The sequence below is a fragment of the Mastomys coucha genome, unplaced genomic scaffold (assembly GCF_008632895.1).
Source record: "Mastomys coucha isolate ucsf_1 unplaced genomic scaffold, UCSF_Mcou_1 pScaffold19, whole genome shotgun sequence".
Classification (NCBI taxonomy): Eukaryota; Metazoa; Chordata; class Mammalia; order Rodentia; family Muridae; genus Mastomys; species Mastomys coucha.
Genome location: NW_022196901.1, coordinates 8852440 through 8879159, shown reverse-complemented (window position 1 = coordinate 8879159; position 26720 = coordinate 8852440). Strand labels below are relative to the sequence as shown.

The 26720-nt window shown below is 35.7% G+C and overlaps 1 protein-coding gene across 1 annotated transcript in view; it reads right to left on the bottom strand.

Moving 5' to 3' along the window:
* The window catches only part of Sema3a (semaphorin 3A), a 447592-nt gene that overhangs the window by 201127 nt on the left and 219745 nt on the right, over positions 1 to 26720 (bottom strand). The gene's annotated exons all lie outside the window — the stretch shown is intronic.

Genomic DNA, 26720 nt, shown 5'->3' with positions numbered 1-26720 from the left:
AACCCACAAAATCAGAAGCCATATTATACAAGCAAAGACTGGTAAGAAAAAAAAATGTCACAAAAAGCAGTATTAAAAAAATCACCAAAATACCATTTTGTGTTGACCATCTACTGCTGGGCATGCAACCTGCCTTAAAGAAACTGGGAGAAAACTGATTTTTCCTTTGCAGGCTTCTGTGGGGCAGGGCTGGGCACTTCCTCCTCTCAGCACTAGGACTTTGTAGGACTTGGCATGTGCAGGCCCTGTGAATGCTGCTATGGTGTGTTAGAGTTCACACGAGTCAGTCCTGTCCTCTCTAGAAGGCAGTTTCCTTCCTGTATCTATCCCCTTGGGCTCGTACAAGATTTCCACCTTCTCTTCCTTCTGCATAACTCCCCAAGTCCTGGGGGAATCGTTCGATGAAGACATCTTATTTAGGACCTAGTATTCCAAAGTCTCTCATTCTTTGCCCATTGAAGGAAGTAGCATAATTCTGATTGTTTAAATTTCTACAGGTAAGACATTTGCCTTATTTGATAGTTTTGTACCAAATGATGTCTACGTTTATTAATACATTGAATTCTAAAAAGTGTTCCGATAAAGTATATGAAAAGATCTCACCACAATAATAATAATTCTGAGATAAGTCACATAATAATTTGCTATATTTTTGAAATTCCATAGTGTATCATAGTAATTAGTAACATTTTTAACTTTTTTTTTTTTTATGTATCTGAGAGCTCTAACTGTATATATACCTGTATGCCAGGAGAGGGCATCAGAAATCATTATAGATTGTTGTAAGTCACCAACCAATTAGTTGATAGGAATTGAACTCAGGACCTGTAGAAAAGTAACCAGTGCTCTTAACCATTGAGCCATCTCTCCAGACCAACTAACAACATTTAAAAAAAAAATCATTCTACAGTGTACCATGCTTCAGAATATTACAAGCCATATACTGAATGCAGTCAAGTTTGTCAATAATTAAATGAGGTAGTTAAAAGAACTTGTTATTTTTGTAACATCTCATTGACTTCTACATTAGCCACTGTTAATTCAATGATGCCATGTAACCTATCTCAATCCCAAGTTTAAAAAAAAAAAAGTACAGAAATATATGTAAAACTGAATGGACCAAATTGAACATGGTAGCCCATTTCTTAGGCGGGTGCTGGGCTTCAGGGAAGCTCCGAATCACTTCTCCAGGGATGAGAAAGCAGTCTGAAATATGAGAAAGCTGAACCTGTGGGTCTCTAGGCCCTGATCGCCGCTGAAGAAGAGCACAGAGAAGTCACAAATGACGTGTCAGGGGAGGCCCCCGAGTCCGTGATGAGGTTGGGGGTATGGTAGTTCCCGGGAGAATGGTGGTCCTCAGACTCTTGGACATCTAGGCACTGCTGGGAGTCTTGAGGAAGAGCCAAGAATGGAGTGAGGTTGGGGCACAGGCTGGTGACAGCTTCTAGCCTGGTGGCAGGAGGAAATGGCTTAGCTCAGTGGTAATTGTCTTTAGTCTGGTGGTCATTGTGGCTCTAAGCACAGACAGTTGGATGCCTTCTCCATGGCTCTCCACTGCAGATCTTGATGAAGAGACAGTCTAAATTATTTATTGACTGTTCATTGCGGAAAATGGATACATATCATACCAACTTCTCAGGGCGGACCCAAGATTAAATACCTTTTGCAGGGAGGAATGTGTGGGAAAGGAAGCTTATTGGAGAAACTCTCAGGGCCTCTAGGTACCTCATTAGCACAGAGAACTCTGTTCTGGGCCTACAAGGTCACATTTTCTTCTGTGGGGAGTGTGGCACAGGAATTTGCCAGGAAGTGGGGTAGCCGCCTAAATCTCAGGTTATGTACCTACCACATCTCCAAGTCTCAGACCTGCTCTACCTTATCAAGCTTCCAGGCATGGTTTACTGTCCCACAGCCAAATGTAAGTACAACCATGAAGCCAGCATCCCTATATAGTTTTCTCTTGCAAACAAGGTACAGTCTGACTGCAGCCATATCCTGTGTCCAGACACTCATGTATCAGAACTGAACATGGGGCAAGGGGTTAATATAGAGATTGGGGAGAAAAAGCATGGCTCTAAAATGGCCTTCTATAGAATAGTTCTTAAGAATTACTACAGTGGGTACCAGAGACTTTATTGAAATGAGGAAAGATCTTGGCTGCAATTAATTTTATGGTCTTAAAACATGTTCTTTGCTTGTTGTATTTTAGAGTATTAAATGCAAAGGAATTTGCATATCATGTACAATGTATTTGACCGTAAAGGATAAGATGACATAAATTATAATGTGAAGAGAGCAGAAGGGGACATGAACGCAGAAACCATGACCTAGACCAGCAGGCATGAGGTTGCCTTTGTTAATTAGCCTTGCAACTGTGAGCAGCTGCCGTTTGATGAAGAATAGCATTTCACCACTTAACAAATTGTGGGTGATTCCCGTGGCCAGATGCAAATATGAGATCTTCCATCTTTCATACCTTGTACAGTATAAAAGAAAATGGTGTCTCTTTGCTAAGTCAAGTCTTAAACTACTAGAAGACCCATTACTAGTACTGCCTAAATCCTCAATGTGTGAGTGGGTCCTAATAACCTACGTTACAAGCCTTGTGAGCTAGTATTATTTATGTTTCAGGGGAAATTATTTTCCCAGATAAGTGCCATACTTAACTTTAGGAAACAGAGAAGTTAGGGTCAATGGGTGAAACACCTGTATAATTATTAAGGGGATATCTCCTGCTACTCTTTATATTTTATGTCATTACATCTCACAGGTCAATAGCTCTCTTCAGTGTTTTAGCTGCTCATGTTTTGTTTCATGCTGCTTTTGGAACTCCAGGGAATCATGATTGGCTGGTAAATAAGTTAATTTTCCATTCTGGTGGAATTTGTGCTATAATAGCTTCAACAGGAGCCCTTCTACGTTTCCTTCAGTGTTGTGTGTCAATGCATGGGACAGATTTATAAGACAATGTTAACCATAATATTAACCAATTATCACAAAATGTCACTTTAAGTCATAGGATCAGTGATATGGATATCGTGGTTTATAGATGATTCATTAATACATGCTTATTTTTTAATTTTTCATTAGTGTTTTAATTATCATAATTCCTAAAAATTAGCACAATGTATGGACATGTTTGTTGCCTTCTGAATAAAGTTGTAATTTTTATGCCTAAGAATAGTTCATAGCAAGGCTTTCTAAAAATACTGGCAGTTGGTAACAGGATCAAATATAGTTTAGAAAAAAATCACAAAGTTTTCAAATTCACCCCATTGTCCCTTTTTAAAAATACAGTGTTTCAAATGTGAATAAGAAAACTGGCTTCACCATTCCCTAAATGGACTCTATCAGAAAGGGGCTCAAATGTCACTAATTATTTTATAGGAATAATCATGTTGAAGCTTTACACAAGCGAAAGCTTTAGTATGCATTTGGACTGGCATGCCAGGATGAAAATAAAAACCCTTCTGCTGGCGTGGGGCTGATTGAGTTACATTTAACAGGATGCAGGGCATGGTGCTTCAGCTATCTAACGCTGGTGGGCTGTTTGCCACCCCAGAAGCAAGGTCATGTTTCCTCTGCCCCATGCAATTTCAGAAAGCTTTCACAAAACTTCATGATTGACACTATGGCACTCTTCCCAATCTGATTTATTTGAATGTTACTATCACCATGATAAATGTACACTGTCAAAGTATTAGAAAAGAAAGTAAAATAATCTAACCTTTCACTTGGTGAGTTTAGAAAAGCTTAGTTTATACTGTAGAGGCTAAGACGGCCTTTTACTTATACTAACGTTTTTTTTTTTTTTCTCTAATTGCTGTTAAGTCTTTATTTTTCACTTTCATTAAATGAGTTTGAAATACATTCTACAGGTCTTTCCTGTTCACATGTAAAAGTGAGTGGCTGGGGACAATCAAATGAAGCAGTAAGATATATGTAAACCATAGTAAATATGTCATTCCTTAGGGTTATCTAGCATCAATCCCTCTCTTTTTTATGCAATTTCCTTTTTACAGTCTCACAGAACTAGGGGTATCCCAGCCCTGATTCTGCACTGTAAGCCAAACCTCTGTACAAACAGACTGGGCTTGGGGCATGCGTGGAGGTACTCACTGTGCCAGTAAAATCAGATTTCAGAGTTGTTTTATTTAATATCACAGTTTTAATTACAACCCTTCAGTGGTGAGACTCATATGATCCATTCCCGTGATTCCATTGTACAAGCCCTTTCACATAATGGAACTCAAAACATTGAAGTGGCTGCCTTTACAACTCTTAGTTCCTGTGCAATGTAAGATTAGCAGCAAGAAATAAAGCTGACTGTCAAATTGTTATATTCAGATGAATGGCCAAAACAGGAAGGAAAATAACTTCTGAGTGTCTTCAAAGAGTCCTATCTTTCCATCAAAACTTTGTTCAAAGTATTCAATAAGTTCTATAACTCATTAACATTGGTCTGCAATTCAATGTACAACAACATTCAGACAACGGGTCATTATTTAGTTTTATAGAAAGGTTAAAAATTTTATTTGCTAACATGGTTAAACTAAAGAAGTTTTAGTTTGCGATGTTCAGAAAAGTATACAGTAGGGTGATGCCCTTTAATGGAATTTCCTTGCGTATAGGTCTGATAGAACTGAGTTTCATTTTGCACAGTTCTCTCAAGCTGAAAGTCAGGTGTTGCACAATTTAAGAGGTAAGACCTCTCCTTGTTTAAGTAGGTGTGGGAAAAAATGTGTCTCCCTTTTCCCAAGAGGTCAGTGGGTGTGTTGGTACAAGAACTAGGTTTCCTCACAACTACTGTGCAGTTGTGGCTGTTACTAGAAAATACTGAGAATGTATACAAGTAGAGGACCTTAAAACAATGATTCAGTGAGGCTATGTGCTTTTCTTTTCATAGTACTATATATTTATAAATACACACACATATATAGAGTCACATGTATATATATCAACAAATATGTACACACATGTATGCATAATTATATAAACACATATGTCTGAGTCTGTTTGCTTCTCTGTGGCTGTGAGTAGATGTAATGACTAGGGCAGCTGATAAAAAGGAGAGTTCATTTGGGCTACGGTTCCAGAGAGATGGAAGTCCATCATACCAGGCAAGTATGGTGCTAGACAGAGACAGTGGCTAGAGCAAGCAGAGAGATTACAGCTTCAAACTCAAATGGAAAAAAGGGACAGCAAGCCAAAAGTGATACAGGAACTTAAAGTGTCAGAGGCAGGACCTAGTGATGTATTTGCTCCAGCAAGTATGCTCTACCCTCCAACAAGGACGTTCCTCCTACCCCAGCAAGGATACTCCTCCTCCCCCAGCAAGGACTCTCTTCCTTCCAGCAAGGATGCTCCTCCTAAGCCTTCCCCTATCAGACAACAAGTGGGAATCAAATCTTCACTTCTGAAACTTTGAGGGTCATTTGTCACTTAAGCCAGCTTAATTTCCATGTATATGTGTGTACTTACAGAGTTATTCAAATATTACATGAATATATACATGTATACATTTAATGTAATTTAAAAATAATTATTTAACTTTTGTAGCAAGTGGTATGCTAAAGTTGTAAGAATTCTGAGATAACCGAGCATGCTACCAACAATCCAGGGATTTTGATTCAAGGGAGAAACAACATAATCTTACCTGTTAGAAGCACACAGAAACATTCTCTTAATGCCAAATTATAAACTTTAAAACATATTTTCTCCTGTATTTTAAGTGTTTAGTTACACTAAGACATTTTCTAGTTGTGTGCCATAAAATATTTCTCTCCTGTCTCAAATGATACAAATTCCCCTGGGATTTTTAGCATCTGCAGAATAGATGGAGCACTGGGCCTTGGTCATTTTTTTGTAGTAAAACTTACTTGACTGTGTTTACATTTACTTGTATTTACAACAAAATAATAAGAAATCTCCATGTAGTTTCTCTGTTCTCATAATTTTATTTTTTAAAATGACCTTTATCACTTTTTACCACCACCCCAGTCAGAAATTAGAGTAATTCATCAAATAGGAAGGCAGACCTTCTCTTTACATTTATTACTTCATTTTAAAGTAAACACAGTAAAGGTAAACACAGTCAACTAAGTTTTGTTACAAAAGTGAGTATCACATATTTATAATAGATAGGAAAATAACATTAAACATCTAACAATTATGTGACTTTTGTAGGTAAGGGATTAGTAGTCTATTTGTACAGAAATACAAATTTAACTACGAAGAGAATTGATTTTATGTAAATAATGAATAGTATTTTCATTTTAATATTGTCTTTTCACTCTGTGTATTTAACTACATATTTTCTAAAGATGCAATTACTTCTTTTATTTTTATTTTCGTTCAAATTCCTTGGTGGAATTTGAATTAAAATAGAAAAACAGGACAGAACATTCTAAAGCAACTTCTTAGTGATTTTACTCATTTGGAAAATGAGCAGTCTACTCTCCCTGATGTCATGTACGAGTTGGTGTGCATTTGTATGTGTGCAGGATTGTGTTTAATATAAATGACAGATTACATTATTGAACATATATGAAATACAGGACAGTGTGTTGTGGAGCCCAATCTGCACACTGCTTCCAGCTTTGGCATTAATTAGTTATGGTGCTGCATAGTAGATTTCTTAGGGCCTCAATATGCTTCCCAGATAAATCAATTGGACCAAAGAAACTGAATCCCTTCTAATTCCTTCTAATTCTGGGAATACAATGTCTTAGCATATTTACTTGCTACAATATAAAATTTTATCTCATTTTTGGAAATATTTAATTGTTTTTGTTATAACTAAAATCTAATGAATCAAACTCATCTATATAAATCTATAATTTAAGTTTAGAGATAGATATACAAGTTATTCCTAAGATAATGTCATTTAAAATATTTTATAATATATATTACCTATTTGTTTTTTTAATTAAGTATTTTCTTTATTTACATTTCAATTGATATTCTCTCTCCCAGTTTCTCCTCCAGGAAAAAAAAAAAAAAGCTATTTCTTCCCCACTCCCCCTGCTCACAAACCTACCCTCTCCTGATTCCTGGCTCTGGAATTCCCCTACACTGGGGCACAGAGCCTTCACAGGACCAAGGGCTTCTCCTCCCATTGATGACATACTAGGCCATTTTGTGCTACATATGCAGCTGGATCCATGAGTCCCGCTATGTGTACTCTTTGGTTGGTGGTTTAGTCCCTGGGAACTCTGAGGGTACTGGTTAGTTCATATTGTTGTTCCTCCTATGGGGCTGCAAAACCTTCAGCTCCTTGAGTCCTTTCTCTAGCCCCTTCAATGGGGACCCTGTGCTCAGTCCAATAGATGGTTGTGAGCCTCAACTTTTGTATTAGTCGGACACTGGTAGAGCCTCTCAGGAGACAACTATATCAGGCTCCTGTCAGCCAGCACCTGCTGGCATCCACGATAGTATCTGGGTTTAGTGATTGTATATAGGAAGGATTCCCAGGTATGCCACTCTCTTCCTTCAGTCTCTGTTCCATACTTTTTCCCTGCAACTCCTTCCATGGGTATTTTGTTCCCCCTTCTAAGATGGATCAAAGTATTCACACTTTGGTCTTCCTTCTTGAGTTTCTTGTGGTTTGTGGATTGTATCTTGTACATTCCGAGCTTCTGAGCTAATATTCACTTATCAGAGAGTGCATACCATGTGTGTTCTTTTCTGATTGGGTTATCTCACTCAAGATGATGTTCTCCAGATCTATCCATTTCCCTAAGAATTTCATAAATTCATTGTTTTTAATAGCTGAGTAGTATTCCACTGTGTAAATCTACAACATTTTCAGAATCCATTCCTCTGTTGAGGGACATCTGGGTTGTTTCCAGGTTCTGGCTATTATAAATAAGGCTGCTAAGAACATAGTGGAGCATGTGTCCTTATTACATGTTGGAGCATCTTCTGGGTATATGTCCAGGAGGGGTATATTTGGGTACTCAGGGTACTATGGGTACTATGTCCAATTTCCTGAGGAACTGCCAAACTGTTTTCCAGAGTGGTTGTACCAGCTTGCAATCCCACCAGCATTGAAGGAGTGTTCCTCTTTCTCCACATCCTCACCAGCATCTGCTGTCACCTGAGTTTTTGATCTTAGCCATTCTGACTGGTGTGAGGTGGAATCTCAGGGTTGATTTGATTTTCATTTCCCTGATGACTAAGGATGTTGAACATTTCTTTAGGTGCTTCTTAGCCATTCGGTATTCATCAGTTGAGAACTCTTTGTTTAGCTCAGTACCCCATTTTTAATAGGGTTATTTGGTTCTCTGGAGTCTAACTTCTTGAGTTCTTTGTATAAATTGGATATTACCCCTCTATATCCAATATATAGGATTGGCAAAGATCTTTTCCCAATTTGTTAGTTGGAAAACTAATTAACTAAATTAGTTAGTTTTGTCCTATTGACAGTGTCCTTTGCCTTACAAAACCTTTGTAATTTTATGAGGTCCCATTTGTCAATTCTTGATTTTAGAGCATAAGCTGTTGGTGTTCTGTTCAGGAAATTTTCCCCTGTGCCTATGTGCTGGAGGCTCTTTCCCACTTTCTTTTCTATTAGTTTCAGTGTATCTGGTTTGATGTGGAGGTCCTTGATCCATTTGGACTTGAGCTTTGTACAAGGGCATAGGAGTAGATCAATTTGCATTTTTCTACATGCTAACTGCCAGTTGAGCCAGCACCATTTGTTGAAAATGCTGTCTTTTTTTCACTGGATGGTTTTAGCTCCTTTGTCAAAGATCAACTGAAGGTACGTGTGTGGGTTCATTTCAGGGTCTTCAATTCTATTTCATTGGTCTACCTGCCTGCCACTGTACCAACACCATGCAATTTTTATCACAATTGCTCTGTAGTACAGCTTAAAGTCATAGATGGTGATTCCACCAGAAGTTCTTTACCTAAAAATAGTAAAAGCAATATACAGCAAACCAGTAGCCAATGTCAAACTAAGAGAAACTTGAAGCAATCCCACTAAAATCAGGAACTAGACAAGGCTGTTCACTCTCTCCTTACCTATTCAAGATTGTAGTTGAAGTCCTAGCCAGAGCAATTAGACAACAAAAGGAGATCAAAGGGATACAAATTAAAAAGGAAGAAGTCAAATTATCACTATTTGCAGATGATATGATAGTATACTTAAGTGATCCCAAAATTTTCACCAGAAAACTCCTAAACCTGATAAACAACTTTAGCAAAGTAGCTGGATATAAAATTAACTCAAGCAAGTCAGTGGCCTTCCTCTACACAAAGGATAAACAGGTTGAGAAGGAAATTAGGGAAACAACACTCTTCACAATAGTCACAAATAATATAAAATACCTTGGCGTGACTCTAACTAAGCATGTGAAAGATCTGAATGACAAGAACTTCAAGTCTCTGAAGAAAGAAATCGAAGAAGATCTCAGAAGATGGAAAGATCTCCCATGCTCATGGTTGGCAGGATTAATTTAGTAAAAATGTTACCATATTTGTTTGTTTTTCAGTTTCTCTGGGAAGCCCTGGCTTTCCTGGAACTCACTCTATAGACTGGACTGGTCTGGAACACAGAGATCCCCCTGCCTGTGCTAGAATTAAATAGAGTCATGTACCACTACCACCTGTAATGTTTGTTATCTTTAATGTCAAAGTATTATTAACTCATTAAACAAAACATTTATAATATACATTCTAAACTAGAATATGTAGTAAAAATTTAAGATAGACATAAAATCCATGATTCTGATGTTAACTTTAACTACTACAGTGCAAAAGTTTTAAGGTGGTTGTACAACATTTACCATCCCTATTTTTGTATTCTCATTTGACTTTATTAAGATATACATTGGTAAAGATAGTATTTTTGGAAAAGTAACTTCAGCAGACATTTATTGCATTTAAACATGGAGATCACTTTTATATACTGAACTAGTTAACCTGTGGAAAATATTTTAACAAGATTGTTTTCCTGCTCTTCAGGGGTCCTAAATTAATAAAATATACTAAAAATACAGATAGAAAATATGCATTCCTTATTCGCATATCACAGTCAATAGGCATTCAGCTCAAGTGAGGTTTTACAAGGGCTTTCTGTGGGAGACAAAGCTGTTGCTTGAGTTGTTCTTAAATGATGAGTAAGAGCAGCTGAAGAAAAAGGAGGCGGTCACACCAGGACTTCATCCAATGCACAAAGCCACAAAATAAGAGAGCATGTGTGAGTGCAGGAAATGGGAGCAATTTCGTCAGTAAAAGGATGTAAATTGCAAAGAGAGAAAGGAGAAATCAGCAGGGTTCAAATCAAAAGGCATCTCTACAGTCACGCTTGTAATCTTGATGTGGGTGATGAAATGCCACAGAGGATGGAAAGGAGGAGACCATCATAAAAGATCTGCCTTTAGAAGAAGGAGTCCTATTTCAGAGGAAGATGTATTCATTAGGATACGACTGGGAAGCTAGGCGGTCAAGGAAGCTTAATTTAATGATCTATACAAAGAGGAAACCAGGCTCCCAATCATGGCACTGGCATACTAAGAGAAGAGGCAAGACAAATCTGGGATATGTAAGGAGCTAAAGTTTGCTAGTCTTGGGGAAAAGAGGTCAAGGATAAGGATGGGTATCTGAAAAGTGAGATTTTTCTAACAGTTTTACCCATGATTATGACAAGATGGGTAGAGTCACTAGCCATTAACATCTGGAGAACATGAGCAGGTATGCCTGGGACAGCAAAGAGAGTGCAATTCTGAACTTGTTGGTTTAGGATAGAGTACCAATGAGTATTTTAGGTACACATAGAGAGTTGAACAAGTTAGTTTAAAGCTCAAATGCCAGAGGCAAAAAATAGGAATATATGTAGGAGTGAAGGCTAAGATAGAGAGGGAAAGTATGCTAAGAACAGAACTCTGGGGTACAGTAAAACACCAGCAGAGGAGAGAAGCAAAAAAAAAAAAAAAAAAAAAAAAAAAAAAAACAAGAAAATGAGATCTATCAGGTAAAGGAGTGGAGGAAGAAATGCCAAGACAATCCAGGGAGAAGCATCTGAGAAGGTCAGTAAAGGTGGGAACAGGTTCTGGTGCTGATATTACCTCTAGGGTTTGAAGCCGGAGGATGAAAATCATCTATGTATAAAGAATGAGCTCAGTGGTGGCAATAGGGTCCAAAGAGCAGTAGTTTGGATATACACAGTACACCATAAGCAATTACTTTGTCATTAGCTAATTTTGGAGATTCAGCCTTCTGTCTTCTCAAGTCTCAAAGGCAGGTGGGAATTAAAAATTGTTTTCTAATCCTAAGTTTCATGATGAAATTTGAAAGATATACCCTTAGTGATACTACAGCACACAAGGGTTTACATCCATTGTGGCATCATCGAACCAATTAATTCTTTTCGTTTCCACATGATTGAATTTGTTTCTCCATTCCACTCTCCCAAGTGTCTCCAAGGCTCCAAACACAAATTGATTCTCTGATCACAATGTAATATTATGCCCTTAGCTTTTTATGTAGGTTGATATAACAAATGATCTGGTAAGGAATAGCCTTACAATGTCTGCAAAGCCACTATTCATTATAGGAGTCAACAGCTCAAATAATGGTATACATGATAAATCCTCTTGCAGAATTTAGTGCCAGGAAAGATTTTTCCTAATGAAGAGCTGATATACTACACTTTATCAGTTAATGGAAACGTATTTCCTTTTTAACTTTGGCAGTAGGGAAATATTAAATGAAATCTAATCCTTGTGTGAAGAAACTACCTTTTCTTTTCTAGCTGGCAACTGTACATCCTATTTTCTTTTCTTTTATTACTTTTCTCATTCTGTAATATTTTACTTGGATATGTTTATCCAAGTGCACGTATATAGTGTATACCTGAGCAGTCATTAATTCTGTTACAAATACGAAGTGAAATTAACAGCAACAAAACATGTAAACAATGAAACATTTCATTGGACTCTGATTTATTTTTCCTTACTAATTTTGATGTTATGTCTTCCCTCCTACGTGTATCAGAATGTACTCTTTGCAAAGAAATATTTATCTCTACGGAATTATATTAAATATAAACTCCTATATATTTGGATTTTCTTATCAGTTATATTTTTCTTTAGCTCTACATTTAATTTAAGAAAACAGGATGACAAAAATACCTCACCTTGAAATACTGACTATTCATTTACTATGTTTACCTTAATTCTTAATTATATAATCCTAGTCCTGGTAGCAATTAACTCAAGTATCACTGGTGATTTTTTTCAGAACATTTAACTGCATTTAGAAGCACTTAACTTTGTAATCTAATTCAAGTATATCTTCTGATGTTCACTGTTAATAACACACATTTTGTATGTGAAACTGATAATGCCTCATATTCCTTAAACAGAACTTCTGAAGGATGGTGCCAAGAGTGGCATATAGGAAAAAAAGATGGCACATTATATTCAAAATAATGGAGAGTTTAAAGTATTAAACAAGAACTAACAAAGCCTGTTTTTCGAGGTTGGAAATTCCAAGATATTCTTGGATAAACTCCTTTCCATCTTTTAGGACTGATCTCAAGTCAACTCCTTTCAAATCCTTGCCTCCAAATAAAAGCCATTATCTGGACTCCTGATACTTTGTCCTTAAACACTATAATGAATCTCAAGGTGTAATATTTCTCTTTGCATTTAACATAAAAAGTACACATTAATGTCCATTCTTGAAGTCTGAACTTTATCAATGATTTGGTAAATGAGTTAAGAAGTTACTTGTGTAAAAATTGAAGATAATAGAGATAATAGAGCTTCACTCTCAATCTCAGATATTTTACTTTCTGGGTTATTAACATAATTATGCAGTTAGTAATGACATTCTACCATTGGCATGAGGAGGTCAGAAAAATAGTAGGCGAGAAAGTAAAACTTTGGTAAATAAAGTGACTCTTACAAACTCAGTGTTAAATCTTCAGATTTCCTTGGAGGGACAGTTTAATTGCTTCCAAATGATTGAATACATTTCATAAGAGAGAGCCTTCCTAAACATTTAGCCTAGTAAACATACATACGCAGGACATAGACAGGTAGTTCATGAAGAGGGACACGAAGAGAAAGAACGAACAGCCATTTCTTAGAGTGCACCTGTCACTCACCTCTCAACTGACAGCATTGAAAAGAGACATTGTCCTAGGCTAGTAACATGATGCCCTCCATACCCAAGTATGATAACAACTTGTTTGGTTTTATTTTCAAATCATCTGCTTATAACGAGAAAATATGATTAATATGAAGACATACGTGTTATGGGTGCTGTGATTTTGAATTTTACTCTATAGTTTCTGAACCCATGAAAAATCACGTGATAGATTTCACTTAAGTTTATCAAAACTTAAAGTTCTCAACCACAGAACTCTAAAGTGCAAGAATTCTACATCTGCACTTTTACAAGTGGTAAAATTGAGGCATGGAAATTACAATAATTTTATATACTAAAATGAAGCTTATATTATAATATGCTTTCTATATTATTACAAATCCACTGACTTTATATTGGTCTGCAAAGTAAGACAATATGATGCCAATGTTAGAAAGATCTAGAAGTTTGTACTTGTACTAATTTAATCATGTAATGAAACCAGGGCTAAGAGCCTGCCAGTATTTTCCTTTCAAATGCATTTTTTAATTACAGTTTCCTATGCTTAGAAAATTGGAATGGCTAGACATTAACTTTCAATACACAAAGGACAAACTGAATTATGCTGAATACATTCTCCCCTCTCACCTTGGAGGAGGTCCTAGAATATGAAACTCTAAGCTGCATCCTTGAACTTTAATAAAAGGGGGAGAATTCCTGCCTCACTGCTTTATAAGCTCTGTCCACCACAGAGCTCCAGAGTGCATTTCCTTGGCCTTTTCATGTTGTGGAGATGAATCAAAGGTTAGATTGTGAATGAAGTTGCATTTTCATTATCCAATCATTTTTAAACTGTCTTAGCATCACCTGATATTTTTCTCCATCAAATGGGATGCTGTCCTTGAGTTTTATATTCATCATCTCTAGAAAATAGAATTGTATCTCGTACATAGAAGTTATCTGGACATATTTATTAAATGAATGAATTTGCAGTACATCCAGTTGTATCACTGGAAAAGTAATGGCCAAGAGAATAATGTAGGGTCATGTATATACATTTATAAATATATACATGCATTATATGTTTATCCTTTACATATATTTTACTCAGAATAACTCTTCTAATGGTTAGAAAACAATCTACCCTTTAGTCTTCTCATAGATAAGATTCTAGCAAAGATAGTAGTTCTGCATTCAATACTGTAGTCTACAGTAAGACTATTTTTAAAGTACATTTCAAAGCCTGATCTTTTTCTTGGTGTGAAGTTATACTGACAATTGGTTTAGATTAAAACAGCACCACAGAAAACTCTCTAAAATTTGTTTCACTGAGAATAGAAAGAAGCGGTATGGCAGCCATGTCTGTGAGTCATGTTAGGCAGAGTAACAAATGCATGCTCAGATACAGAATGCCACGGGACGCTCTGCCTCTGCACTGGTGCCCATAAATATTTCGTATATGCTTGAAATAGATGGATGTCCAGTAGGCAAACGCTCCAAGAAAATTCTAAAATTAGATACTACATCTAAACTGTGGACAAGAATTTAATGAAAAGGCAAGTTCTCAGAGATTTCAGGGTCATTCTATAAACTGACACTTGTCTTTTATTTAGCTTTATATTACAAACCATTTCAGAAAAAAGAATATAGCACAAAGAGCAAATACCAAAGCACTGAGCTCCCCATATTACAATCCGTTGAAATAACAGTGGATATGTAATTCATGTTAATTGGGCCAAAACAGCAGCAGCTCGAATACTAAATTATTCATCATGTTCACAAACTGTCAGATAGGGCAAATAGCCAACAATTCAAAATAATTGCAGAAAGATTGGCACAGCTGTACTGTGTATTCCAGTATGCATCCCATATTCTTCTGAACACCAGTGTTCAATGCAGAAAGGGAAACCTCTTCTTGATTGACTCAAATGGAAATTCAGAGTTCATTCATAAATATTTTGGGAGAAAACTAATTAATTCAATTTATAGTGTAATTCTTCTCTCTCCAATAAATTAAAAATACCAAAATATTTCCAGATTAAGAGAAATAAGCAGTAAAAATTGATCCCTCAAATGTATGTTGATGAGACACTGACAAGTCTTGTCTCCTCTGTGATTAAAAGTACAGAATGTTGCTATTATTAGCTTGCAGATTTATTTCGTGATAATGAGTACATTTGGTCCCATGTAAAAATTTTACTTAAGATTCTAAATATTATGTTACAATATGGTTAAATGTAATATGTGCCACAGTGCAAAGATGAGGCAGGCGAGGTTGGAAACAGTAAGTCCCAGGCAAGGAAGGATGGAGGAATAAGGATGAAAACTCAACCATCAATCATTTTTTGCAAAGATCCTGATATGTTTCTTGACATTTGGCTAAGGTCAAATGTAAGATAGCTTCATCAGGAAGATAACAACTACCTTTTAAGCTTTGGTAGAAAGAATAAGGTATGAGTAAAATAAGATCTGTTTTAGAAAAAAAAAATAAAGCCTTCTAATTTGCATAATTCCATAGACAGTCACTCATTTTTTTAGAAAAAAAAACCCTTCAAATTATTTCTGCTCTGAATGAGTACATAGGTACTCAAAATACTTTCTTGTTACATATATTTTTTTCCTGTAGATTTCAGAAACATCAGCCCGAATATTAAAAACTATAAAATTGCTAATTATATTATAGCTCTAAAAGGTGATATTAATTTTAGGCTTGTTTTCTTCAGTTGGCTTTCAATAAATGAGAATAATATATTGAATATTTTTTTGTCCAAAAAATAATGCCATGTCAATATGTATGATGATTTCAGAAATCCAAGGAAATACAAATGTGACATTTAGATTGATTGTACCTTCCTATGTTTTGTCTCTCCAATTTTTCATGATTTGGTGGAACCAATTCTATCAGTAGTGAAGATATATTATATTTTATATTTATCTTATGAGCCTGTGTCCACCTAATTTCAATTATGATGACCTCAGACCTCTGTGTCTTTTCGTTTCATAAGGAAATTGACAAGTAGAATAATTGGAATACTATTTATTTTTCAATGAATTATATTTTTATTCATATCATAGGGATGGTAAATAGATCTCAGGGTTAGGAGGGTTACAGAATCTGTTAAAGCTCTAAGTGTAGCCACATTGCCTACAGTAGCACTTATGAGTCTGCTTGGGACTTGCTGAGGAGCACAGTCACACTGTATCTCTTGGGACTATCAGGCTTTCTGCCTTGATGACAAGATTTTCCACTGCATTGTTAACACAGCCTAGTCATTATGTCAAAATTCACTTTTTTTTTTTTTTTTTTTTTTTTTTTTTTTTTTACCTCTGAGGAACTTCTTAAAATAGCAAAATTTATGTCAAGAGACAAAGAGCTTTAGGTTATCACAGATTTTGATCTTATGTCCCATCTCATCTTATTTAGGGAAGAAATTCAACAGGAGTTACATTGAAATATGTGTTCATATTCTATGCCTACAAAGCTGTTATTTCTAAGCTATAAATGTCACACCCTCCTTCCATATCTTCTTTCTCTTATGGGGATAGTAAAATGGTCAAAAGTGATGCCAGTCTATCAAGATTTTGCTTGTATACAACAAAATCAAATGTGGAGGACTAGAAGCCTAGCCTGTCATTTATAAAATGATGAGCATATAAGAGGAAATGAATAGCAAATACAATAAAAGTAAATAAGTAACAACATTTCAGTCACATATTACCTTAGGAATTTGACATATTTGGAAGTATGGCAATGATTGCTACTTTCAAAGGAATTTTTAAGGAATTTGACCTTGTTCTAAAACAATAAATAAGAGAAAGCATGAGGATTACATTCCACACAAGCAATAGTTATTTTTTAGTGTGTTATATTTTGTTCTAATATAGAAAGAAATGGCTCTAGATCATTAAAGAAAATTTGACTATTTACATGAATTATGGCAATGTAACACCTGGGGTGTGTCAGTTCTTCTCAAAATACCTGTATTAGTGTGACTAGAGAAGCTTGCTCAAAATGCAAATAAGGAGAAATTAATGGAAACTTTCTTAGGCTTCAAGGGCATGGGGTATAATTGAGGTTCTCAGTGTATTTTCATTTAAATCAATTAAAATGCTCCTGAATATTGACTCATCATTACATAATTACTTTCAAATGCATTATATATAGTATAGAATATAATTATATGTAAGTATATATAATATAACACTTATGACAGACACATAACAGACTCTATCATCATGGCAATGTAGGAAACAGATTAGGCTGAGTGGAGACTTACATATTCACTGAAAAGTTGAAGAATGCTGACAGGTAGAGCCAGTGATAAACTGAATGCTAATTTTAGAATATACACTAAAGTACATATTCCCCACTGTTTGTAAGGGAAAAAATAAGCTAGGAAGAGAAACAATGAGGACAGTGATCTGGTTTGGATCTGGTTGAAGTTTGTTCTCCAAAGCTCATGTGTACAAAGCTCAGACCTCAATGTGAGAGGACTGAGAGATGGAGGAACCCTGACTGATAACACGTAGTAGAGTCAGGGGTTGGATTAACCTATTACTGAAGTGATTCATTTTCTCTGCTTATGAGTTAATTAGTGCCTTTGCAAATAATTGTTGTAATGGATGCAGGCATCTCTCCTGATTACCTCTTTTCCCACTTGCCTATACTTTCACCCAAACTCTCACTAAGATGCCTTCAGCCATGTTGTATTGTAGCAAAAAGAGATCAAACAAGCACCAATGCCATGCCATGCTCTTAGACCTCCAGAATGAGCTAAATAAATCTTTTCCCTGTGTTAAGTATTCATTTTCATGTCTTTTGCCTTAACAGCATTCACAGAATAAAACAGGTAACAATGAAAGATGGCTAATTATGGCTGTGTGTAAAGGGGTATAACTGTGTGTACATGGATTGTATATATGTCTATATAACACATGCACTACTTGAATCAAACTTGTCTTTATAATTACATAGATTTTTTTTCATTCACAGATCTCAAAGTTTTTGAAAATATGCTTCTGACATCACAGTTCTGTAACATTTCAGAATAAAATAAGCTTACTTAAAAGGATCAGCACATAAGACTAAACTTTCTGTATATATATGAAGAGAAACACAGAGAGAGATTAGCTGAAAGCTACAGTGTATTTCTATGAAATGTGGGCCAGTTACAAGGGTGTTTTAAAAACCATACAGCACAGGCTTTACAGGACAGTATGTAAAATAAGAACCGTCTTCAACATATGAATCCAATATAGAATAAAGATGATAAAATTAACATGATAGCTAGAGAATTTCAGGTATCATGAACCTTACGAAGGATAAGATGATATCATGGCTTAAAAATAAATTAGAAATCTTATCTTAACTGAACCCAGTTGCAGAGTTCACCAGCAGAACACAGTCTGACTTGTGGAACATACAGCTATTCAAACGAATACCCAAGTATATACAAAGATATGGTTAACAATGAAATCTTGCCAGAAGATATGACTAATATATATTTTTAAAAGCACACAGATAAGAATCTTTTCAAAGTTTCTATAGGCATATTAAAATAAAATGAACCAATTCTTCAACAAAGATAAAGATTGTTCAAATATTAAAAATAAACCAGATAAACATTTTCTTTTATCTTTCTCCATCTTTAACTTAATATTCATTTTAACATCTACTTTAAATTTTTCATAGACTATTACCACTTATTTAAATGTGACTAAAAATATAAAGGGTACTATAAAAATGATATGTTATGTCCTCTGAATCAGGTTTTTGTTAATTATATAATTTAATAGAAAAAAATTAGGTGATTTTTCAAAACAAATCAAAATTTCTAGATTTAGTTATTTATAGGAAATTTTCTAGTAAGTATACAAAAAGAGCCCCAGATCTCATAATCTTGTCTTTATTTACATTTCAAAAAACAAACAGCATCATGATGAATGGGCATTGACATAGAGCTAAAACATTCTCATGGAAACATATACTATGAACTCTATACAATCCATTTAGTAAGACAAAGTCCATCCATGCAAGGCCCCTCTCAGTCAGCATGAGTATTAAGGTGTATACAGGACACCTTGAGCACATTCTCAAGTACCACTAACGAAATAAATAATATCTGTTGTCACATCAGCCACTGGGAGGGGGGTGTGCCCTCATGCTGACTCATTTGTCACTCTCCGGTTGAACAATGTCTCCTTTAGGACACACATCATTTCCCCACAGCTGGCAGCTACCCACAAAGAAGTTAATTGAGTCATTCATTTCCCCTTGAACCTACTAATGTTTGGAATTGTGAACCATCAACACCACATGTAATAAGGCAGCAATCCAAACCTATTACCAACACAAGTTGAACCTGCTTTATATTCTGCTCAAGTATGTATAACTGAACTTTAAGTTCGTAAAAGGAATAGGTTGTGGAAGAAATGAATCATGAAATATAGAATGAGACCAAGTTTCTGGTAAGCTTAGAGGAGATACTTGAAATCAGGTTTTTTTTTTTTTTTTTTTTTTGTGCTTCAAAGACAATTTTGATTTATTTTTTCTGATTGCCTTTGATTTATGAGCAGTAACTTCTAAGGTTATATTTACTGAATGAATACAATTTCATAGAGTTTTAAAATACTCTGAAAAGAGATGGGCCATGATGAGGGCTGCTAAGTGGTAGCCATATTCCAGAATACCCCATATGTCATTTGGTCTTTGAGCATTTGATCACCTCACACCCATGCTACTTACTTTCATAGGCTTTCTTCTTGGACAAAGAAACTATTAATGAACTTCTGAAAAGAATTTTAATTTCTTTGAATAACTGTTATACTTTGGGAGAGAGCAAGACTGTTCCTTTGAATGACTCATTAGAAAGAAATGAAAGAGTTCTCAAAGTTTTTGTTATTGATGACAATGTTGTCTTATAATTAGTGGATTAGCTATTTCTATAACAGAAAGGGACAGTGAGTGAAGAAGAGGGAACAACATTCTCTTAACCAGTAAAGGAAGTTCTAGTTATAAAATAAAAAGACTATTTTACCAACTCATAGCTCATATATCCTATCTAGCCATGCTCCTTACTATCTAAACTACATCTGCACCATTGAGGATGCTGCTTGGAACAGTATGGAGTGAGGCACAGATTCACTCAGGAATCATTAGCTCTACCTTGAGTCACAGAAACTTCCAGAAGAATGTGGCAGTTGAAGAAGCTTCTAGAAGAATATGGACATAACAATGTAAAAGAATCCTAAATTGCCACAGTTGGAAAACAGCTAGAAGGAAGTGTCACAAACAAGATAATACACTGTCTACTTTACAAGCAGTTGCACCAAGATTAATGGGCTAATTTCTGAGAAGCACTTAAACAGTCATGGATGCTAAGTTTAAACAACCTTATTTATTAGGTGGCTGTGTGGCAAGTTTCCCCTGAGAGCACCATGGGAAGCCACACACAAGTGGTTCTTACTCAAATCCAATATGCATATTGTATATAAGGTAGATTCTAATTGTAAGGGAACACTTAAAACAGTGATTAATCATCTTACAATGAGTCCAAAGGAAAAATCATTTATGCTTCAATTTTGGAGATTCACCAGTATTCAAGCAGGAAAGGATCAGAAATTGACCTGAAATGAGAAATTCCATTGTCACTATCCCTAGAGAACAAGATTGAGAGAAGGGAACATAAATTCAGAATGTTACTGTTAGGAAAAGCAAAGGTGTCAAAAATCACACGTTTGCTATAAACTCCCTTATGAGATGGTCTCTGAAGAAAATGGCTTTAAATGTGTAAGCCGTGCCTATAAAGCTTTATAAAAACCTGGGGACATGGAGAAGACAGACACAAAATCTTCCACAGAAGATTTTAAGCACTCAGAAATTGTGTACAATCAAGTTGTGAGAATAAGTTGTAGCAAGTTATTATAATAAAATTGTGAAGGATAATGTTCATGTAGTAAACTCTATGTCTATAAATATATGCTCAATGTGCCTAGATTCCACTGAAGAAACAAAGCATTTTTAATATTGTTGGTTATGACAATTGTGATATTTCAAAATGTCTGAAGTAGTTGGGTGAAGGTGTACAACCAAAATCATTGTTGAACTAGTATAAAAATAGATATCTTATTAAATTTCTTACATCAGATCTATCTTATGCAATATTTAAAGGCAAGTTGAATTTGGCTAGATGTTCTTCGAAACATCTAGTACAAATTATACATTATTCAATTCCTAATGGCTGTGACATTTGGAAAATGAAGATTTATAGATGGTTATCATTGTCTGTAATTATAGAGCTGCCATTAAAACCCCTGTGCATTAAGTATGCCTCACTGATTCAGCCCTCATTATTTGTTTAGTGCTTGAAGTTTATTCTTTGCAGTGAGAAGGACATTGGAAATAAGGGCATCTATCTCTACCAGGTTAATTCCTAAATGATAAACTAGTCATCCTGTTCAGCTGGGTTTATACACATGGGAAAGCAGAAGGAGAGACAGGAGACGCTTCTGCCACAGAGCAGGAAACTGCAGAGACGACCCTAGAGAAGCCCCTTTCATAAACTAAAGAACCCATCAGATAAGTATTCAAAGGAAAAGCAGGCAAGACTTTTGATCTTACGTGGACACAGAGGACATTTGTTTGCCCTCTGATTTCTTGAACAACAGAAAAGGCGAAAATACTTATTAGCATTAATTGTGTACTGTATAACAACTGAAAAAAATGTATTAGCTTAAAAAATGATTAACTTAAATTTACTACTAAAAGCTTTCGATACCCATGATTATTTGTCCAATAACTCTAAATGAGCACCCTGACTTGTGCTCTCTGTAATGGCATGAGTTCTCTGTAAAGGCACTTGGAGCATGGGGGTGGGAATTGTTTCCTTACTAGACTGGCCCACCATGTTTTATGATTTGAGTAGAAAAGGAAGATTCTGCTTAAATACAAAATACATATATCACCAGACTATCATAGAATCAGGTCCAATTTTAGAAGTTTGAAATTCTCATCTAGAAAGTTCGCTCATAATAGCTACTAGGGGCTAGTAGGTACTATGTGTGTACAGGAAGAAGTTTGTGTAGAATTAATGAGGAAAAGGCTCACATGACAAGAGATGTTCGAATAATCTCAGTATAAACTTAGTGCTTGCCTTTGGTGCTTTGATAAGGGCAAGCTATGGCTGGGGTTAGCTGGATGCAGAGAGATGTCCCCATAGATGTATGTCAAGACAGTGCAGTTAAAAAGCCAGAGTAAAGGATAATGTTATGAACTGTTGGTGCTAGTACAAAGAGGAATGTAAACTAGGAGGATTGGGGACTAATGGGCAGAGTGAAGTCATTATTATCCATTTGGCCTAAGATTTGGGGACCTTAGAAGGCTAAAGTGCCATTCCCCATCAAGCTAATATTTAAATACTTACCTGTTGATGAGAAGCTTAACCTCTTTTATTAAAATGTTAATTTGTTCATATATAAAAATGAATACAATTGATAGTTTCTATCTGCACTATTATGTCCTTTCTCCTTTTTCCTTGAACCAGAATGCCTAAAGAGTTCAAAGTGCAACTGGCTGCCCTGGATTCTGATAGGAGTGTGCTAGTAGGCTTTAGCATCAATTCTGACTGGGTATGAAAAGGGCTAGAGAGTAAGGGTCCATGTTTACTTCCCTAACCTATCCCTGGATGATTTTATAGGCTGGCTGCCTCCTTTTCCTGTTCTGTAAACACTTGTTCTGTAAACACTTCTGCCAGACACATTTCAGTTCTGTGACAGGGGATGGCCCTGAAAAATAGCACCATTCCATGGGGACTTCCTGCTCTTTCCCACACCTTTGTCAAGAGTTCCATTTCGAAACTCCTCAGGTTACCCATGGTGCCTTCGCCAGCTGCTTTCCCCCAGATGTTGTCTGCTAGGCACACTCCATGTGCTCCATGTAAGTTTCTTTTGTTCTTCAGCTCATCTTTCATGTCACCCCAATGTTTTATATGTCCTTTGTAACTGTCAGCACATTTAAATATGGTGGGCAAAATGTGAATATAGTTACAAAATTGCTTTAAAATTCTCAATGAAATTTGGCAAAAAAATTCTCCAGTGTCTTTTTTGAACCGTATCATTATCATGTGAAAATAAAGGAAAAAATTCAAATGCTGATTGGCCATCACGGAAGCTTATAAAGGTGTTTGAATGTCTAAATTTATTAAAATTTTTAATTACAAAATATAAGAAGGCCTTCCTCTTCGCTGTTACTTTTCTTCTGTAGTAAAACAATAGTTATTTGCTTATATAGTACTTTGCTTTCCTTTTGAGTGGCTATCAAACTTTAATCCTCAGTTGCTAATTACATATAATCTCATAAGGACAGAAATTGGTTTCCAGATAGATTCTATCAAAATGCTTTGGTTTTTTGTTTTTGTTTTTTGTTGTTGTTTGTTTGTTTTTTGTGATTTCCATAATGGAGTTGTGCGTTTCCTATAATTTTCAATGCCTTCAATTTCTGCATGATTATATCAATGCTAGTTCTTAGCTGAAGGTTTTCTATAAAATATTAACAAAGAAATAAAATATATCCAAAATTTTATAATATGAAAGTATCCATTTCATCTTATAAAGTAGGTCTAGAGGAAGAAATAACATTAAATCCTTTGTGGTTTTTTTGGAGGTGCCTCCTCTCTTTTACCTTTTATAGTTCCTTTCTTGCAAGTCAATATCTTGATATTTTGGAAAGAAAACAAATACAGTGTAGTAAAGAGCAGCTTCCTCTCTTCATAGGGCCATCATTTACAATGAATGAGTATACACTCTATTCATAGGGCCACTGTTTACCATGAATATGTATCCACTCCCTTCACAGGGCCACTGTTTACCATGACTATGTATCCACTCCCTTCATAGGGCCACTGTTTACCATGACTATGTATCCACCCCCTTCATAGGGCCACTGTTTACCATGACTATGTATCCACCCCCTTCCTAGGGCCACCATTTACTAAGAATGCACATCCACTCCCTTCACAGGGCCACTGTTTACCGTCAATATGTATCCATTGCCTTCCTAGTCATTCTTCTCAGAAGAGGAGCTGGCAATGCATGCAGTTTTATCTTTGTTCAGCTCCTAGTTCCATTCCCCTCAAGCAATGAAATGCCTTAGAAAGATCATTTGTAGTTTCCCATTTTTAAATCATTTTATATCAAATCTTGGCATTTGATATTTTGACTTATTAAAATTCTTCTCCAACTAGAAACTTCCCCTCTTGTGTTTGATATCATGGACCTCTAACCCATCTCCACTTTAACATATTTATAACTCTTGTCACTAACATTAACTTCACCTCTGTTTCTCCCTTTACACACACACACACACACACACACACACACACACACACACACACACAAACATACCCACTCACACACACAAACAACTTTGTACTTTTACATAATTTCACTGTGTAGACTTGCCTCGTTACTCATCAAATAGCTTACGTTGCCTTTAGATTTGTTGCATCGTTCCTCTTTTAGCTACCATGTGTTGGGGTTATAGTTATACATGTGTTTTCTTCTCTTTGCTACACTTTTACTTTCTACTACAGATCAGCTAGAGTCAGATACATACAAAGAGGAAAGATTTTTACTGCTGAACTACATCTATCCTCAGCATGAACAACAACCACCTTTAAGAGTAAGATTTCGGTCTGGTGAGATGGCTCAGTGGGTAAGAGCACCGATTGCTCTTCCGAAGGTCATGAGTTCAAATCCCAGCAACCACATGGTGGCTCACAACCACCCGTAATGTGATCTGACGCCCTCTTCTGGTGCTGTCTGAAGACAGCTACAGTGTACTTGTAATAAATAAATAATAAATAAATCTTAAAAAAAAAAAGAAAGAGAGGAGGGGGTAAATAGCCCTTTTAAAAAAAAAAAGAGTAAGATTTCACCACATCTCCAGGTTAATCTATTACATATATGAAAAAAATATACATGCAAGTTAGCAGTAATGGCCCATACTTCTCCTTTGACTACGAAACTCATACTTTTCTCTTTTGCAATTATATTTCTACTAAGATATCTTACATGTTCACCTTTAACAAGGATGAGTTAAATTCATTGTTTTCATTCTTTATACATTTCTCCAATAAACATAATACCCTGGAAAGCTCACTTCTTTCTATCCTCCCAGTATTCTAAGTTCATGCATCCTGTACTATGCATAACTGAACTGTGTTGTCTGGAAATAAAATTCCAAACTCAAAACATACTTTTAAAATGACCTCATCTGATACTGCTTCTCATACATGCATACATACATGCATACATACATAATGCATACATACATGCATACATACATACATACATACATACAGATACTGTTCATCCATTTATCTATCATGTATTTACCTGTCCATCTATCATCTGTCTTCAATCTATATATCCTTGTAGCAGAATGTTTCATTGCAAATACATACTCTAAGTCATTATGTGGCTATCTTGACCTCAGGAAATGTGCCCTGGTTGTGTTTAATTTCTTACTTGTCTTAGCATCTAACTCAGTGTATGAGTCACCGTGACTGCTGAATGTCCACCCACAGTGTATGAATGTAGAAGATAAAAGCACAACAGATGATAGTCCCATAATAATACACTGCAAAGGCCAGAATAAGGATACGTGAGGTTAAGCAGAAAGGCAGAGAGTATGAGTCACCATTGAGGGGAAGCGGATCAGAATGAAGAAAAGATCTTTAGAGATAATTTTCTGGGAGTAGAACAAACAAAGTGTAATATCATTGTAACATTTTAAAATTAAACGAAACTCCTTGATTTCTCACTCCACTCCTTCCAATGAACTAAGGTGGTGCTCAGATATTGAGGGAAGTATAAATCTCCCAAATTTAGCATCTTGCTAAGAACAAGAGAATCCTCCTAACTCAGCGAGGGCTTGAAGGTCTGAAGCCTCAATGCCCTGTGCAATGTCATCACCTTAAGGACATCATTGTAAAACAAGAACATGTTTTTATGAGAGAGACTGATGGAAAGAGAGCAGAGACAAAGGCAAGGTCTGTGTTATTGACATAGCAGACTACTTCAGAGGCTGAAAAGTGACTTTCTCATTTAGGGAAATGAAAAAATATCCTCCCCTGAAAGTACACAACAGAATGACGACTGTTGATTTCTTAGTTCTTAAACCTGATTCTAAGTGGGACATGAAAACTCAAAGGTGAATAATGAGAACAAAGGATGGAAACAATTTTGTATGTGTGTGCATACAAACATACATACACATATATACATACACACAATAAAAATAAAAGAAAGATAACTTTACATATAACTGACACAATTTCCTTAAATTTAAAGGTGTCCCTTTAGAAAAACTTTAGCAAATATAATGTTTAGTTTGTTATATGTAACATTTATTTTTAATTATTTTAAATGTTTATAAGAAGAAAGAAAAATTCTCTTTTTCTTCATAAAGATGTACAAATTTATGGTAAAAAATAAGATTTCAACACTTCTCTGACAGATGATTTAATCTCCCAGTCTCTGTTTCTCTGTTTTTCTTGTGTGTGTGTATGTGTGTGTGTGTGTGTGTGTGTGTGACAGAGAGAGAGAGAGAGAGAGAGAGAGAG